The sequence below is a fragment of the Oncorhynchus tshawytscha genome, linkage group LG05, assembly GCF_018296145.1.
Source record: "Oncorhynchus tshawytscha isolate Ot180627B linkage group LG05, Otsh_v2.0, whole genome shotgun sequence".
Lineage (NCBI taxonomy): Eukaryota > Metazoa > Chordata > Actinopteri > Salmoniformes > Salmonidae > Oncorhynchus > Oncorhynchus tshawytscha.
In genome coordinates this window covers 38,399,516-38,417,967 of record NC_056433.1, presented here as the reverse complement: position 1 = coordinate 38,417,967, position 18,452 = coordinate 38,399,516, and the positions used below count along the sequence as shown (strand labels likewise).

At 42.5% G+C, this 18,452-nt stretch overlaps 1 pseudogene; it reads left to right on the top strand.

The window, feature by feature from the left end:
• The first annotated feature begins 125 nt into the window (after positions 1 to 125).
• LOC112232972 lies at positions 126 to 17,148 on the top strand (annotated as a pseudogene).
• The last annotated feature ends 1,304 nt before the right edge of the window (positions 17,149 to 18,452 follow it).

Below are 18,452 nucleotides of genomic sequence, written 5' to 3'. Positions count from 1 at the left end.
GAACAGCGCAAGAGACAGAGAGAGAAGAGGAAAAAAGAGGCAAAACAGAGCACCTCTCCCCTCCCACCCCTTAGTGAGCCAGTCTAAATCATACTGGTTATAAGTGCTGCTGTTCTGTGAGTGTGATGCTGGTCAGACAGACACAGGCGCAGACCTTCGAACCTTGCGGAGCTCCTCTGCAACCCTGGAGAGCCTAGCCATCTCCCCCCAGAAACTCTCGCCGCAGCCACCGCTCACTCCCTACAGTGACATGTACCCTGAGGAGACCCGTGGGGGTGGAGGGGCAGCCTCCATTGACTACCTGGAGGGAGTGGATGACTACACTGCCCATGCCCCTGGCCTCGTCCCCTTCTACAGTTCCTCAACCGCATCCCTGGATGCCCATGGACCCCCCTCGGACAGCAGCCTGCAGTCCCTTCTGTTTGTGCCCTCCACTCCCCAGCTCAGCCCCTTCCTCCGCCACACCAGCCTCCCCAACCAGTCTATCTACCTGGAGATCTCCTCCACCCCTGTAAACAGGTGAGCGATATAACTGTCTTTGACCCTTATGGGGGGGCAAGAGTTAATTATCTGGCTGAATGTGTGCGGCTTAGATAGCTGTACTGTACCTAGGTGATCAAATCACATTTTATGTATAAAATAGCTTTATTTATACAGGTTTTTCTCATTGAGAACATCTCTTTTCCAAGAGAGACCTGGTCCAATAGCAGCAGGGGGAACAACATTTCAGACAGAACAACTTACATACACTAACACAACATTAAACAAAATTATAAACACACATACAGTACATCAAACATTTAACGTTAAAAACAAGTTTGACTAAAAACAGCTGGCCTTAAGACTCTTCTATGATTATATACATCGATCAAGTGTTTAAACTCCACCAACGAAACTAGATCATCCAATTTTTAAATGTTCAGGAGAGAATTCCAGGACCACGGAGCTAAGTAACTGAAACTATTTTGACCATGACCTGTTCTCATTTTTGGTACTGCTAGAAGCAAATGAGAATGGGACCGTAATTGATATTTATTTACCGACCTGACTAAAAAAAACAGAGATAAAATAGCATTTTACCCAATATGGCCTTATAAATGACGACCATCCAACAGCGCTGTAGAGATCACAGTGATGTGTTGGATGTACTTACAAGCCCTTGTAAGTAATGTGTAAGAGAGTGAGATCAGTGACCCTATTCCACTCCATTTGATCTGAATGTTCGTTAGAGTTAGTGTTAACTCTTGTGATGTTAGTTTTAGCAGTGTTGTTTGGACAGTGTGCTGACTATGTAGTGTTGTTCAATAGCTGCTGTTTCCCGTTTTTTTTTCTTCTTCACCAGACCTCTGATTATGTAATTTGTCACAGAGCATTTCAATAGACATGTCATATGTTGCCCCATATGATAGCTTGGAGAGAAATGGAGGGATAGTCTACATTGGTTGACATAGAGTTTAGGTTTAGTATTTTTCTAAATGTACGCTTCAATTGACTGTCGTTACTCCACATTAACAATATGTATTTGTCTTCCTGTGATCACACACACATTGGCCCACATTGTTATTTGGCTCAGTGTACTTTTGTTTCTCTAGCATCCTCTAAGTAGTCTGACAAACAATGACAGTCAGACAAAATAAATACTTTAAAACTAAACATGTACTCAGGACTTAGTTTCATAACACCTTTCCAATAATGTTTTGTCCTCAAAGTGGGGTATTATGCTCATTATATGTGACGTTACTAGGTGAGTTTCATTTTAAAGTTAAACATTCATTATCAGAAGGGAAATATTTAGGCTGTTGAAAAGCCTTAGTTACGGAGCTCTAATTCCTCAGATTAGCGACTTTGCTAGAGACCTTGAGAAAAGAACAATATGTAAGAACAACAAAATGCACATGTACAGTTCATTTCCTGAATGAGGTGGAGACAGAGCTAGTTCCTGGGGGGATAATAGATGAGTCCAAGTTGCTGCTGTTAGCTATAATTGGCTTGAGGGATTGAGGGGCTCAATGGTGTTGTCGACCTCAACAAGACGAAGCTGCTATTCCTCCTGGGGAAGGCCTGCCCGCTCCAAAACCTCTATCACAGTTGACAACTCTACGATGTCGACTTCCCAGAGTGCAAAAAACTTTAGTGACCCTGGACAACACCCTGTTATTCTTTGAAAACATCAAAGCAGTGACTCACTTATGGAAGTTCATGCTCTACAACATCCATAGAGTACGAACTCTCTTCACCCCGGAAGCGGTACTTGCAATCTCCCGTCTGGTCTACTGCATCTCTGTTGGCTGAGCTCCCCGCTTGTGCCATCAAACCCCTGGAATTTATCCAGAATGCCGCAGCCCACTTAGTGTTCAACTCCACTGGTTTCCAGTCAAAGCTTGCATCCACGACAAGACGATGGTCGTGGATGCAAACCCTACAAACCCTACAAACCCTCAAACCCTACACTCCAACCCCGAACACTCCGTTTTTCCACCTTTGGTCTCTGGGCCGTCCCACCCCTACAGGGGGTCAGTGCCCTCTTAGACCCGTCGAACGTCTTCTCTGTCCTGGCACCCCAAAGGTGGCATGAGCTTCCCCCTGAATCTAGGACTGTAGGTCCGAAACCCTACCTCTTCAAAGAGTATCTTGAATAAGACATCCCTTATCCCCACCCCCATTGTATGAATTAAACATGTACTTCTGTTTTCCTACTAGCACTAACTTTGCTGAGCTTCTTAAGTGTGGAAAAATGTACATTAACACGATTGTGATGTAGTTGTCTCACCTAGCTACGGTATCTTAAGATGAATGCTCTAACTGTAAGTCACTCTGGATAACAGCGCCTGCTAAATTACTCAAATTAAATGTAGTCACCTCTTACAGCTCTCTTTATTGAATGAGAAAATATCTTTGTTTGACTGTTGTGAGATTTCTATCGGAGAAACTGATGTTGGTAATTTCAAGTTTTGAAAGCACTTAAATTGAAACTGAGGCAGAGGTCATTAGAGGAGTATGTTTTCAAAGAGAACCAGCACATTTTTGTAGCCCAAAAGTCACATTTTGAATGAATGAGTTTGCAAAAGTTTTTTGTGATGTCATCTTGAAAAGAAATTCACAGAACAACTCCAGGTTGATTCGTCCGAGAAAAGCCAATCATCTGACCATCCTGACCAACCCTGTGTTGCAGGTCAAGTGTGGTAGCCAATCAGCAGTCAGTGTCCCAGGAGGAGCTCAGCAGCGCCTCCGACACTGCGGTAGGGTCAGGCTCAGGTTCAGGGCCAGGGGTCGGTGTGTTAGAGATGGCCAAGGAGACTAGGTACTGTGTGGTCTGCAGTGACTATGCCTCTGGGTATCACTACGGAGTTTGGTCCTGCGAGGGCTGTAAAGCCTTCTTCAAAAGGAGCATCCAAGGTAAGCCTCTCATCCCTACTGTTATATCCCACTTCACTTCAAAATATTTAACTCCTTCTATTCACTGAATCAGAAGATGTACTCAAGACCAAACTTTTTAAATTCTTATCTAAGCCCTCTTCACAATAAGGGTGCCACAAAAATACCACGTAATTCCCCATTCAGCACTATACTCTATTAAAAGTAACTCATCTGACTGGCACCCAATGTTCCCTCTAAGCTGCGTGCGAGCAGTAGCCCCACGAAGCTCTCCCTGCACTGCCATGCAGAAATATCAGCCCACAGAGAGAAGCACGTTATTGAACTTCACTCAGATTTCTAGAGCAGTGGTCACGTTGATCTCCAAGGCATTCCTAGTCGATCGCCAAACATTTCTGTAAAAAAAACTATTTAAAAAATAAAAAAATAAAAAATGGTTTCAGGCTGTTGCCAGTAGGTGTACCCGATTCAGCTGCCCTGTGTGCCGGGTAGGCAAACTGTTGCCATCTTTGAACCATTTCATGTGTTTGAAGGTACAAACCCTGCCTTCCTGGTGGGCCCAGAGAGAAAATCAAGTGTACTATAGGGCTACCGCTTGCCAACTAGATGGCTCAGATGACCGTGTCTGCAGTAATGTAAGCAGACATAAGAAAGCTACAGCAACATTGATACTGTGAGATTTAAAAAAAAATAAAAAAATAACATGATGACAGAGAGACTATTAACGAATACAGCGAAGAGCTGCTGTTTTTATAGTGAGTTCCAGTGCAGGCTGAGGTGAGGACGGCTAGAAATAATGGCTGGAACGGAGTTAATTGAATGAAAACCATGTATTTGATACCATTCCAAGAATTCTGCAAGAAAAACAATCCGTGGGCAAATCAAGCTAATATGCGTTGATAATGTATTGGGCCTATAGCTTACTGCACAAACTTCATTGCTACAGTACTGTTTTTAATTGGTTCATGTTGCATAGGCTTATTTTTTTAAAGTAATGTTTTAAAAAATCTGACCGTTAGATCGCTGCTTGCATTTTGACTCAGTGATCTTGACTCAAAAGGTTGGTGATCACTGTTTTGAGTTTCCTGTTAACATTATAAATGTTTCCCTTGGCACTGTGGCACGTGATCAAATCAAAGCAATATTAGCCACTTTCAATGCAACGTACGGAAACAAAACACTATGCAACATATTTTGTTGTAAGCAGAACACATCGGAGTAGGATTCTATTGCATTGACATGCACTACTCAGCCCGTACTCTACACAGACCGGTGTGGCATAAACGATCAGAGTTGCAGTAGTCCTATGTGCAAATGTACCTTTACCATATATGGATCTGTGCCATTTACGTTGAACTGGATTGTGTTTACAGCATAAGTGGTCGTGACTAGATGTGCTTGTTTTGAGATCAAGGCGAGAGCTGCTTGTAGCCACGTGTGCACATTTTGTTCATGTCCTTTGCTAGTTAGTGATTTATTAGCCCAGTTATAGATCATTTGTAGTCAGTAATAGGGGGCGGATTGCTTCCTACAAGAGCACAAAATGTGTACATTTCTAGACATCTTTAAAAAGCAAGTCAGGTAAAGAGCTTTTAATAAGCTAAATAGGCAGAGGGTAGCATAATTGGTCTGATTCTCTGTAATAATGGTATGAGAATAATAATGCATTTTCTTTTGTAAAGTGCTTTCTTGCATCAAACCACAATAGATTTTAAGTCACTTGTCTCAAGAACAAGTGGAAAAACAGGTTAATGTCAAGCCCTGCATGTTTTTTCAAAAGTCTCATGAAATGTAGGCCTACATTGAACACCACAAATTGGCTGCTACTGTAGGCTGAATGATAGAACAGCTATTTCCCTGTTACAATTTCATGGAATGCATTTTCTTCATTGTTTTTGATGGTAGTCCACTCTGGTATGCCTACATTATGATCAAATAGCCACAGTAGCCTACATGGCCACTGTTAAAACTGTAGGGGGTACAGCCTAAGTGTACAGCCTAACGCATGCTGTAAGTTTTCATAACGGTCAAGTTTGCACTCAGCAGACCTGACATTTGCTCAGCGCTGGGAAAAAATGAGAGGGAACATTGCTGGCACCCACTGTGGGCACATGAATATTATTGAGAAATCAACCTTGACATTGGCTGTTAATTGTTCCTGGTTCCCAGTCAGCTTCAAACCTCTTACAGAGAGAAGACCATCGAAGTTTAACTGTCATTTACCAGGACCACTTCAGTGATATTGCGAAAGGTACATTGGGTATAGAGAAGGAACTAATCAAAGAGAACAGAACGACCTGAATTAAGGGAAAATATAATGTTCCTTTCATATCTGAATGAGAGTCTGTAGCTTTTTTTGCAAGTGTCTTGTATAGTAGGTATTATGCCATAGACAGTTTTCATTATTACTGAAATAGAACATGTTGTAAAACCATATTCTAATGTGCTTTCAAAGTTTAACCTAGGCTATCCTAGGTAGCGGAGTTAATTTTACCTTGTACGGCAGAGGAATCTTAAATTACATTTCATGACGTTCCGAGGGGGTGGACATCGCACAACAAAAGACACACAATCAGAACACAGTAGTCTCATGGTAATAAAACAATGTAGATACTACAGTTGAATTCACTCTATGCCAGAGAAATATGAAAAAGCGGTATAGAGTGTTCCTCTCTGTCAAATAACCTCAAACTGTGTGCCAGTCCCTGTGATTGGATCACAATAAAGTTTTCTTCCAGGTCACAATGACTACATGTGCCCTGCGACCAACCAGTGTACCATTGACAGGAACCGTAGGAAGAGCTGCCAGGCATGCCGCCTCAGAAAGTGTTACGAAGTGGGCATGATGAAAGGAGGTGAGCAAGGGAACACAATGGTGCTCACGTGTGTGCCCGCACACACACACACAACTTACGGTTTGGTTTGGCTTGCCTCAGTAGTGTGAAAAGGGTAGTATTAGTTAAGACTGTTAGATGCTGAAACGACAGGCGGTGTGTGGCTAAGCATTGTGTGTGCAGATAAAATAGAGACATATTTTATCATGGTGTAACGGTCATCATTGCGTGAAGATGGATCGGACCAAAGCGCAGCATGGTAAGTGTTCCTGATTTTTATTAACACTAGAACAAAATAACAGAGTGAGAAATGAAACCGTCCTGTCAGGTGCAGAACACTAAACAGAAAACAACTACCCACAAAACACAGGTGGGAAAAGGCTACCTAAGTATGGTTCCCAATCAGAGACCAAGATAGACAGCTGTCCCTGATTGAGAACCATACCCGGCCAAAACAAAGAAATACAAAACATAGAAAGCTGAACATAGAATGCCCACCCAAATCACACCCTGACCAAACCAAAAAAGAGACATAAAAAAGCTCTCTAAGGTCAGGGCGTGACACATGGCCTTGAACCACTTTTCTCTGATGGATGTAAAGGATTGATTAGTAGCCTACACACCCACAGTTTTGTTTTCATACTTCATGAATACACACACATCCATTCTGCCACAAGGAAAAGATATTAATGTATACGTGGGAGTTTGAGTGTAAATAGCGAGATGCTTGTGTGTGTGTGTGTGTGTGTGTATGCGTGTGTGTTCGTTACTAACTCTACTCTAAACTCCAGGCTTGCGAAAGGACCGCAGTGGGCGGGTTCTCCGGAGGGATAAGCTGCGTGGTGGCACTGCTGGTGACAACAGTGTCCTGGAGCACAGCAAAGTGTCCCCTCAGGATAGTAGCAAGAACAGCAGCTTCGGTGGTGGAGGAGGAGGAGAAGGGCGTCTCAAGATCACCATGACTCCTGAACAGGTCTGAACATTTTCACTGGCTTCCTCCATTTCATACATCTCCAATGTAGCCACTTTCATTTAGCAACAGTCCTAAACAATTCAGTTAATACAAATGAATATGTAAGTGGATTATTATTAAGTACCAGGATTATTATCTTCCTCGCTAGCAATCATAACCACGGGTAAAATTGGAATTAAATGCACGGTGCCAGACTTCCTGCTCTCCTCTCCCAGGTGCTGTTCCTGCTGCAGGGTGCGGAGCCTCCAGCCCTGTGTTCTAGTCAGCAGTTGGGCCGTCCCTACACAGAGATCACCATGATGACCCTGCTCACCAGCATGGCTGACAAGGAGCTGGTACACATGATCGCCTGGGCTAAGAAAATACCAGGCAAGAACCTAACACGGCACAGAAATTATACAGTGCTTTCGGAAAGTATTCAGACCCCTTGACTTTTTCCACATTTTTACGTTACAGATTTATTCTGAAATGGATTAAGGGACCAGTTTTCCTCAGCAATCTACACACAATAGCCCATAATGACAAAACAAAAACAGGTTTTTAGATAATTTTGCAAATGTGAATAAAAAGAAATACATTATTTACATAAGTATTCAGACCCTTTGATATGAGACTCGAAATTGAGTTCAGGTGCATCCTGTTTCCATTGATCATCCTTTAGATCTTTCTACAGCTTCATTGGAGTCCACCTGTGGTCAATTCAATTGATTGGACATGATTTGGAAAGGCACACACCTGTCTATTTAAGGTCCCACAGTTGACCGTGCATGTCAGAGCAAAAACCAAGCCATGAGGTCGAAGGAATTGTCCGGAAGAGACAGGATTGTGTCGAGGCACAGATCTGGGGAAGGGTACCAAAAAGATCTGGGGAAGGGTACCAAAGTCCACAAGAACCTCCATCATTCTTAAATGGAAGAAGATTGGAACCACCAAGACTCTTCCAATAGAACCTTCTAGAAGGACAACCATCTCTGCAGCACTCCACCAATAAGGCCTTTACTGTAGAGAGCCAGACGGAAGCCACTCCTCAGTAAAAGGCACATGACAGCCCCCTTGGAGTTTGCCAAAAGGCACCTAAAGACTCTCATGCCATGAGAAACAATATTCTCTGGTCTGATGAAACCAAGATTGAACTCTTTGGCTTGAATACCAAGCGACACATATGGAGAAAACCTGGCACCCTTCCTATGGTGAAGCATGGTGGTTGGCAGCATCATGCTGTGGGGAAGTTTTTCAGTGGCAGGGACTGGGAGACTAGTCAGGATCGAAGCAAAGATTAACATAGCAAAGTACAGACACATTCTTGATGAAAACCTGCTACAGAGCACTCAGGACTTGGAAGGTTCACCTTCCAACAGGACAACGACTCTAAGCACACCGCCAAGACAACGCAGGAGTGACTTCGGGACAAGTCTCTGAATGTCCTTGTGTGGCCCAGCCAGAGCCCGGACTTGAACCTGATCAAACATCTCTGAAGAGATCTGGGAGCAACACTCCCCATCCAACCTGACAGAGCTTGACACGATCTGCAGAGAAGAATGGGAGAAACTCCCTAAATACAGGTGTGCCAAGCTTGTAGCATCACGCCCAAGAAGACCAGATGCTGTAATCACTGCAAACGGGGCTTCAACAAAGTACTGATTTAAAGGGTCTGAATACTTATGAAATGTGATATTTGTTTTGATAAATTAGCAACATTTCTAAAAACCTGTTTTTGCTTTGTCATTATGGGGTGTTTTGTGTAGATTGATAAGGGGAAAAAAACAATTTAATACATTTTAGAATAAGGCTGTAACGCAACAAAGTAGAAAAAGTCAAGGTGTTTGAATACTTTCCAAAAGTACTGTATATGATGTTGTAACATGGCTTCTATAGTACTCATTATCTCTCTCTCTTTCTCTCTCACACACACAGACACACACAGAAAATACACACACACAGAGTAGACCCCCACACAATCCTAGACTTCAGCCTTCATATGACTGCTTACGCAACCACTTTCCTCCTGTATTGGCAGGCCTTGGTAGTGGCAGTGACCGGCTGCTGAGGTTGCACACACACACTGGGACATTACAGGCATTAGGTCGATGATTACAGTCACCATCTCAAAGGGTTGTTTGGGCATAACCACTGCTACCCAATGGAGCCACACACACACAACCTCCCCGTGACACTGTCTAAGTAAAAACTGATGTTATGATGTCCCAGTGTGCGTCACTAAGAACCCAAAAGCACACCCTTTTTAGGAGTCTTTAGCCATGTACAGAGAGGAAAAATGGAAGGGAATGGGATGTAATTGGATATGCATTTGGACAGCTGAGTTGTGCTGATAAGGACCCATGCCAGGCCAGCAAAGGGATTGCAGATAGGACAATTCACAATGGCTGTTATCTGGCAAGGTTGTAATAAGTTTAATGCATAGCATTTATTTTTACCTAAGAATTCAGATCAGAGAAAAAACATTATCCTGGAAAAATACAACCAACACATGATAATATACATATTGATCTGATTCAACTAGATGCTTCGTCCAGTCAACCACAGATGAAAGGAAATCATCACTTTCATGACTTTGCATTTGCAGTGTGTGGGGGAGCTTCTATCCTTTGAATGACAATTTGACTATTAAATGAGTAATGTGACCATCTTAAAGTGGTTGAATGGACTAGTGGTTAATGTATGGTTGATAGTGGGTTTATATATGGTTTTACCCCAGTGTGACTGTGTCTCCTGTACTGGTAGGTTTCCAGGAGCTGTCTCTCCATGGCCAGGTGCAGTTGCTTGAGAGTTCCTGGCTGGAGGTGCTGATGATCGGACTCATTTGGAGGTCCATCCCCAGCCCTGGGAAACTAATCTTCGCCAAGGATCTCATACTTGACAGGTGGGTACACACACACATAAAATATATTGTATAAGAAACCAATCTAAATTGTAGATGTCCATTTCGCATCTTGTCTGTGTACGTCTACTGAAGGCCATGTCACAATGAGCCTAACTTATGATAGTCCCATGGAGAAAGAAACACACTGTTTCACCTGCACAAGTCCCCATCATTACACTTTAACGTTGGCAGAGGGGAGTGAAATGTCATCAAATAAAATAAAATAAAATAAAATTTTATTTGTCACATACACATGGTTAGCAGATGTTAATGCGAGTGTAGCGAAATGCTTGTGCTTCTAGTTCCGACAATGCAGTAATAACGAACAAGTAATCTAACTAACAATTCCAAAAAACTACTGTCTTATACACAGTGTAAGGGGATAAAGAATATGTACATAAGGATATATGAATGAGTGATGGTACAGAGCAGCATAGGCAAGATACAGTAGATGATATCGAGTACAGTATATACATATGAGATGAGTATGTAAACCAAGTGGCATAGTTAAAGTGGCTAGTGGTACATGTATTACATAAGGATGCAGTCCTATGTATCTACATATGCATATGAGATGAATAATGTAGGGTAAGTAACATTATATAAGGTAGCATTGTTTAAAGTGGCTAGTGATATATTTACATCATTTCCCATCAATTCCCATTATTAAAGTGGCTGGAGTAGAGTCAGTGTCATTGACAGTGTGTTGGCAGTAGCCACTCAATGTTAGTGGTGGCTGTTTAACAGTCTGATGGCCTTGAGATAGAAGCTGTTTTTCAGTCTCTCGGTCCCAGCTTTGATGCACCTGTACTGACCTCGCCTTCTGGATGACAGCGGGGTGAACAGGCAGTGGCTCGGGTGGTTGATGTCCTTGATGATCTTTATGGCCTTCCTGTAGCATCGGGTGGTGTAGGTGTCCTGGAGGGCAGGTAGTTTGCCCCCGGTGATGCGTTGTGCAGACCTCACTACCCTCTGGAGAGCCTTACAGTTGAGGGCGGTGCAGTTGCCATACCAGGCGGTGATACAGCCCGCCAGGATGCTCTCGATTGTGCATCTGTAGAAGTTTGTGAGTGCTTTTGGTGACAAGCGCAATTTCTTCAGCCTCCTGAGGTTGAAGAGGCGCTGCTGCGCCTTCCTCACGATGCTGTCTGTGTGAGTGGACCAATTCAGTTTGTCTGTGATGTGTATGCCGAGGAACTTAAAACTTGCTACCCTCTCCACTACTGTTCCATCGATGTGGATGGGGGGGTGTTCCCTCTGCTGTTTCCTGAAGTCTACAATCAAAAATGGTGACTCTTGGGTAAGATGGAAACATCATGCAAGACGACATGAGAGAAAGGGGGGAAAGACTGAGAGATGGAAAGAGAGGGAGAGGAGGCCAAGAGGGTGTATTTTTCACGCACAGCCTGTTCCCTTAATTTACCCCCACCATGTTCAAAGTAAACAAGTTTCACAGAGCTGCAGACCCTTCCTAAAGGGAAAGAGGGAGAGGGTGACATGAAATAAGGAGAGAGGAAGAAGGGCTGTTACTCTCTCGTTAATGCCTATGATGTTCTCATTTGATCTGAGTTTTATTATAGAGCATTACTTCTGACACCAGGTCCATAGCTAGCCACTTTGACATGATGAGTAAAATGGTGCAGGAGAGGTGGGAAGGCTAGTTGAGTTAGGGGGCAACTATCAAACTTATTCTAGATGGCTGCTCTTCAGAAATACTGTATGATTATTGTTCTTACCCCGACCACCATCTCTGGTCCAGTGCTGCAGTCACTCAGAGTTTCACTGTACTTTACTTATGTCTCATCCCGACTCATATGGAAAATAAGAATTAAAAATGAAGATTACTTGTACAGAAATCTGATAAGTAATCTAATTAGGAGCCTATCTGATAAGATTTTTTATGTTTTACCTTGTATGTCAGTAATGTATTTGTATATGTGTTAACTTACACTGAGTATACAAAACATTAGGAACACCTGCTCTTTCCATAAGACTGATCAGGTGAAAGCTATGATCCCTTATTGATTTCACTTGGTACATCCACTTCAAACAGTGTAGATGAAAGGGGGGAGACCGGTTAAAGAAGGAATGTTTCATTAGTTTTACCCCTTTTCATGATATCCAATTGGTAGTTATAGTCTTGTCTCATCGCTGCAACTCCCGTACGGACACGGGAGAGGTGAAGGTCGAGAGCCATGCGTCCCCCGAAACACGACCCTGCCAAGCCGCACTGCTTCTTGACACGATACTTGCTCAACCTGGAAGCCAGCCGCACCAATGTGTAGGAGGAAACACTGTACAGCTGGCGACCGAAGTCTGCGTGCATCCACCCGGCCCCCCACAGGAGTTGCTAGGGCGCGATGGGACAAGGACATCCCAGCCAGCCAAACCCTCCCTTAACCCAGAAGACGCTGGGCCCTCCCATAACCCAGACGACGGTGGACACAACCACTCAGGAGGCCAAAAGAATGATTCTTAAGCCTCGAGACAATTGAGACATGGATTGTGTATGTGTGCCATTCAGAGCGTGAATGGGCAAGACAAAACATTTAAGTACCTTTAAACAGGGTATAGAGCTAAAGTTTCCCTTGTGTTTCAAGAATTGTCCACCACCAAAAGGACATCCAGCCAACTTGACACAACTGTGGGAAGCATTGGAACGTTTTCGACACCTTGTAGAGTCCATGCCCCGATTAATTGAGTTTGTTCTGAGTGGGGAGGGGGCAACACAATATTAGGAAGGCGATCCTCGGTGCATATGTCTTATATGACATACACAATTCGCTACATGACTTTCACCATCCAGGAATTGTGTACAGATCCTTGCGTCATGGGGCTGTGCACAACCATGCTGAAACATGAGGTGATGGTGGCGGATGAATGGCACGACAATGGGCCTCAGGATCTCGCCATTTTACCGATGGCAATTCAAATTGAATGATTGTTGAGGGATCTCCACTTAATAATGAAAGAGATTCACTGCTTCTTTCGAAGGTGTTCCTATCCTTCTCCCTCCTCCTTCGCATCCCCCTCTCCTCCTCCTCCCCTTCTTCCTCCTTCTGCTTTCACCCTTTCCTCCTGCTCCTCCTCGTGGCAGACTTGTAAGTGTAACGTTGCGTGCGACTCACTTCAGACAGTGCTATGCAATTGCTTTGAAATGTGTGTATCTCATGTATGTGAGACCTTAGAAGGCTTAACTTACATGTCTTTTGTATGTTATTATACAACTGGAACATGTATTCTATGTCTAAATGTTACGCATCCTTATAAGTCAGATATTACAAGAATCTAATATGAATCTTGTATGTGTATTTGCTGCCATATGTATTACTTACAAGTTCTAGGTGGAACATACAGGAATCTTGTTCAATTATTCTGTATCTTTTCCATATGGGGGGGGGGGATCTTTGACCTCCAGGAGTGAAGGGGACTGTGTGGAGGGCATGGCTGAGATCTTTGACATGCTCCTGGCCACTGTGTCTCGCTTCCGCATGCTCAAACTAAAGCCTGAGGAGTTTGTGTGTCTCAAAGCCATCATCTTGCTTAACTCTGGTGAGTGTGTTATTCTAAGCTATTAAAGATACTTTGCTTAGTATGTTTTGTTGTTGTGAGTGTGACCGGAGTTCAATTCTGGGTCAGCCTTGGCTGTGATTGAACATTAAGTGTGTATGATAGAAGAACATCTCCATTAAGATTTTTTTTTGTCCAATCACAAATGTTTTTTCTGTTTGAGGCAGATTCCGAACCGAGTTAAGCGCACGTAAATGGAACGAAATTCCCTATTTATGCACATTTCTCTCTTTGCGTATTCTGACCTTGAATTTAAGCATGAGAATAGCATGCTATTCACCCGCTATTCATTTGGGGTGGAGATCAAAGAAACTAAGATGTGGTGGTGTCTACAGATACTCCGTATTCTGACCTTGACTTAATTCCCTCATAATTCCACTATCTTTACTGGTGACGAAACAATGAATAAGATCGAGCAACCTGTCGGTTCCAAGTGGAACAACATCGAATTTCCTTTCTCAGATAGAAATAACACCATCCTCCATGCACTGTATTTTACAAATTAAGAAGAACTAGGTAAATGAGTAAGCCGTTTGGATAAGGGGATTGTATAAATGACAATTGTTTTTAGATCTGTTTTACCGTACGATCACTGTAGACAAATGGGAAGACAGTATTTTTTTACAGTGAAGTTTATGAAATGCTGGCCTTACAAGGATGACATTTGGAGACCCAACCTATAGGCTCTTGTAGCCATGCGCAAATGACAGTATAGCGCCAAACCTACTGAGTTGATATATGATTTCACTCTATTTTTACAATTTGTATCTTGTTAAACATTAGTCACCTTCAGTTATGTGGCCCCACCAAGCAAAAAGGCAGTAACTGCTCATAGTGTGGAACTGACAAAAATCACAGTAACTTTATGCAGTTACTGCTTACATGACCCCCATTTTCTCCAAAACACAATACAATAGAGGCAGGATACTTGTCCACGTGATTAAGCATGTATTTCATGTAGAAAAAATGACCAACTCATTTTTTACCAAATGAGCAGTTACTGCCTTTTGCTTGGTAGGGCACTATACCCACATAGGCCTACATAACTGTCACTTTAGTGTTTCCTTACATTTTACATCATTCCCTTACATAGTTTACCTTTCTTTCCTCTGTCACATTTGTGTGTTTGTCCTGAGGATCGCTGGCAATAGTGGATCATATGTCATGACTTCCACCGAAGTCGGTTTCTCTCCTTGTTCGGTCTGTGTTCGTTGGTCGGCGTCGCCGGTCTTCTAGCCATCATCGATCCACTTTTCATTTTCCATTTGTTTTGTCTTCCCACACACCTGGTTTCAATTCCCTCAATATATGTTGTGTATTTAACCCTCTGTTCCCCCCCATGTCCTTGTCCGGAATTGTTTTATTGTAAGTGCTTGTGCACGTTATTCTGGTGCGCGACGGGTTTTGTACCCATTGATTGTTTGTTCTGGATGCCGGTGGTTTTATGTATTAAACTGCTCCATTGTACCCAGTTTTTGCTCTCCTGCGCCTGACTTCCCTGCCGCCAGTACGCACCCCTTACATCATATTAAGCTAACATATTAGAATTTGGGACACATAGCCTATTTTTATCATTATGGAACACAGGCCATAGGTAGCAGTTTAAACCTGGAGCCTGGCGCACAGTTCACGACAACTGGAATGTTATCACAGTTCTATGATTAGTGAGGATTATTAGGGTAGATTTGTGGGACTACTGTTCAATTGTAAACTTTTGTCATCTTCCAATATTTAATGGATTGAACAATTGACTATGGCAACTTTCAGGATGAATCAAGCCACTGTATTTTTGGTTCACCAATATTTTGTGCTTAAAGACTGCAAACACCATTTTTTTCCCCCTTCATTATTTATAAGTACTTTCCTAACCCTAAATTATATGCAAGATCAGAATATTTTTAAATCTACCAATTGGTGCTGAAAAGGAGACGAATGTCTGTATTTAGGCCTACATGACTTTATTTCATTGATCCCTAATATTCTGAACTGTTTTTGTCCATTTACTTTAATGAGTCTGTAAAGAAAATTCTAACGATACACCAAATTTAAATGGTTGGCTTTAGATAAATGTACTGAAAACGCTATTGAATGAAAACTCCACTATAAAATCTGTGGGCCAGCAAGTGGAAGGGTTTTCAGTAGGTGAATTACATTAATTCAGCGCGTGCAAGGGAACCACACCTGCAAAGCCTGCTTAAATGTCTGAATAGCAACTACTCATAAGTGCGTAAGAATGGCGGAGTTTCCTAAGTCTGAATCGGCCACTTTCTGAACATGGTGTAGAACTAATGCATTCTGTTGCCCTTTAGTAAAAGGATGAACTCTGTTTTTATGCCACTCAAGAGCATTTGCTGTGAACAGAATTCGTTCTTTCTCAATGTACCCCATAACTGTTACCATGACAACTGGGCCAGCTGTTCTATGCTGTTGACTGGGAGAAAATTCTGTGTTTGTTTTGAGACTGACTAATATGTAAGAGACAGAAATACCTTAGCAATGGGTGTTGTTGCAGGTTTCTGATCTTATTAATTGCTGAGTTAGCAGTTGCTGCATTGAGAACATCAGGCTCTTCCCTTTTCCCTGTCTTTGTCTCTTTTTTTCTTTACTTAAAACCCTTACAAAATCCCGTGTAGGTACAATAACCTCTCCTCTGTCTCTCTCCTCATTCCCTCTAGGTGCCTTCTCCTTCTGTTATTACTCTGTGGAGTCCCTCCACAACAGCCCGGAGGTGCAAAGCATGTTGGACAACATCACTGACGCCCTCATCCACCACATCAGCCAATCGGGAGCCTCGGTGCAGCAGCAGTCCAGACGGCAGGCCCAGCTCCTGCTCCTGCTCTCACACATCAGACATATGAGGTGAGGGCACTCTATCTAGTGGAGGAGCACTAAAGAGAGGGGAGGGGGGGGGTGGTGGTAAGGGGAGTGTGGTTAGGAGACTGCTGTTTTTCTCACAAATCAGACACATTATATGAGGAGTTCAAACTACACGAGGGGACACATGCTCCTGATAATGTAAATTCAGATTCTGAAAATCGAGGCTCACTTTAGACCTAGGCGAATGGAATGTTCATATTATCTGTCAGTTATATACAGTAGGATCATCATTTACTTGGTTATACCCATAGATTATATTTCTGTGGTTATAAATATCCCCTCTCACTCCTCTTCTCTCCTCTCTGTAGCAACAAAGGCATGCAGCACCTGTACAGCATGAAGTGTAAGAACAAAGTGCCTCTGTACGACCTGCTCCTGGAGATGCTGGACGCTCACAGGATCCACTCCCCAGGCAAGGTGGCCCAAGCCTGGGGACAGGCCAAGGGGGAACCCCTCTCTACCAAATGCTCCAGCATAGGACCCAAGCAAGGCAACCAAGATACCCAGCTCCGAAGCCCCGGTCCTGGGGTACTCGAGTATGGCACTCCACGCTCTGACCGGAGCCCCATTCCATGATGAGATATAGAAATAGGTATTTGTAGATATGGAAGATGTAAATGTCCTTCCATGCGATATAGTATATGTAGAGAAATATTTTGACATTTATGGAGGTGAGAGTAGATAAAAATATATATATACATGAATTTCTTGTTTGTAATATTTGTTTATAAGTTATATAGATAGTTAAAATGATTTGGCAGAGATCCGTTGAATGTTTAGAAACGTTCGCATTTTGTACTGGCTCACGACGGACTGCAATGTGCTCCGTCTCACCAGATGTTGCCTTTCACAACATTTAGAAACTTTTGAGTGAAGTGTTTTCTGTGGCTTTAGCAGCATAGATCTTGATAGAGAGCAGCTAGTCAATGTTGATCAATGCATTTTACTCTGGGAACATGAGTTTTGTGTGCCTTGACCAAATTTCCCTGTAAGCTAAGCTAACATATTGAATTGTTTTAAGATGGCCATACCAAGGATCATTTAGCTATTTGATTTTGAATTTTAGAACCCCTTAAAGTATCAAAAAATAGATAAAGAAATATTGGATGAAACATTGAATTTGGCATTACTGCTATTAGCCAACAGAAATGCATTGAATAACAGATTCACTACATGGAACAACAGACTTTTTTTTTTTTTTAAGTATGAATTTGTACTGAAGTGTCTGTCCAATTTTTTCCATTTTCCATTTTTCCATTTTCCATCCCCTTATTTTCAGCACTAAACTATCTCCATATATACTTCCATTAATGTTTTGAAACAATTGACAAAATTGAATATTTAAGGTAATGTATTACTGCATTCATAATTTATATTGTACAGAACTCTTACAGCATTTCAGTTCATGGACAGCAAATAATGTTTTATGGACCATTTTATATGGTTCAAAAACAGAGGTCATGTAATAGCGCCCTACAGTGTCATAACACCCCTAAAACCTAGCGGCCAAACAGGGAAATGCTTCCAACCGGGGATTTTAGAAACACTTAAAATAAAGACAGTTCACAGAATTGTCCATTTTAAAGAAATGTGGCCAATTTATTCATTACTACATTTAGCCAATATTAGATAGTTAATCCAGAGATTCTTTCCTTTGCCTCAGTTTGGCAGTAAACGTTCAGATCATCATGGCATTGGTAGTTCTTCATGATAGGCACATTAGCAGCTAGTTTGCATGGCATTTTTGGGAGGTAAATACAGGCAAATATATTGATAAGTTACCTTGTCCTAGAGAGATTTACAAGGTTATCAATAGTCACGCCAGGGTAAGCCTACTTGGAACAGAGCCCTTCTTTTAAGTGATTCTAAAATCCCATATGGGACAAATGTATGGTGGAAAAACTATTGGAACTGTTTCCCTGTTTGTCCACTATGTTTTATG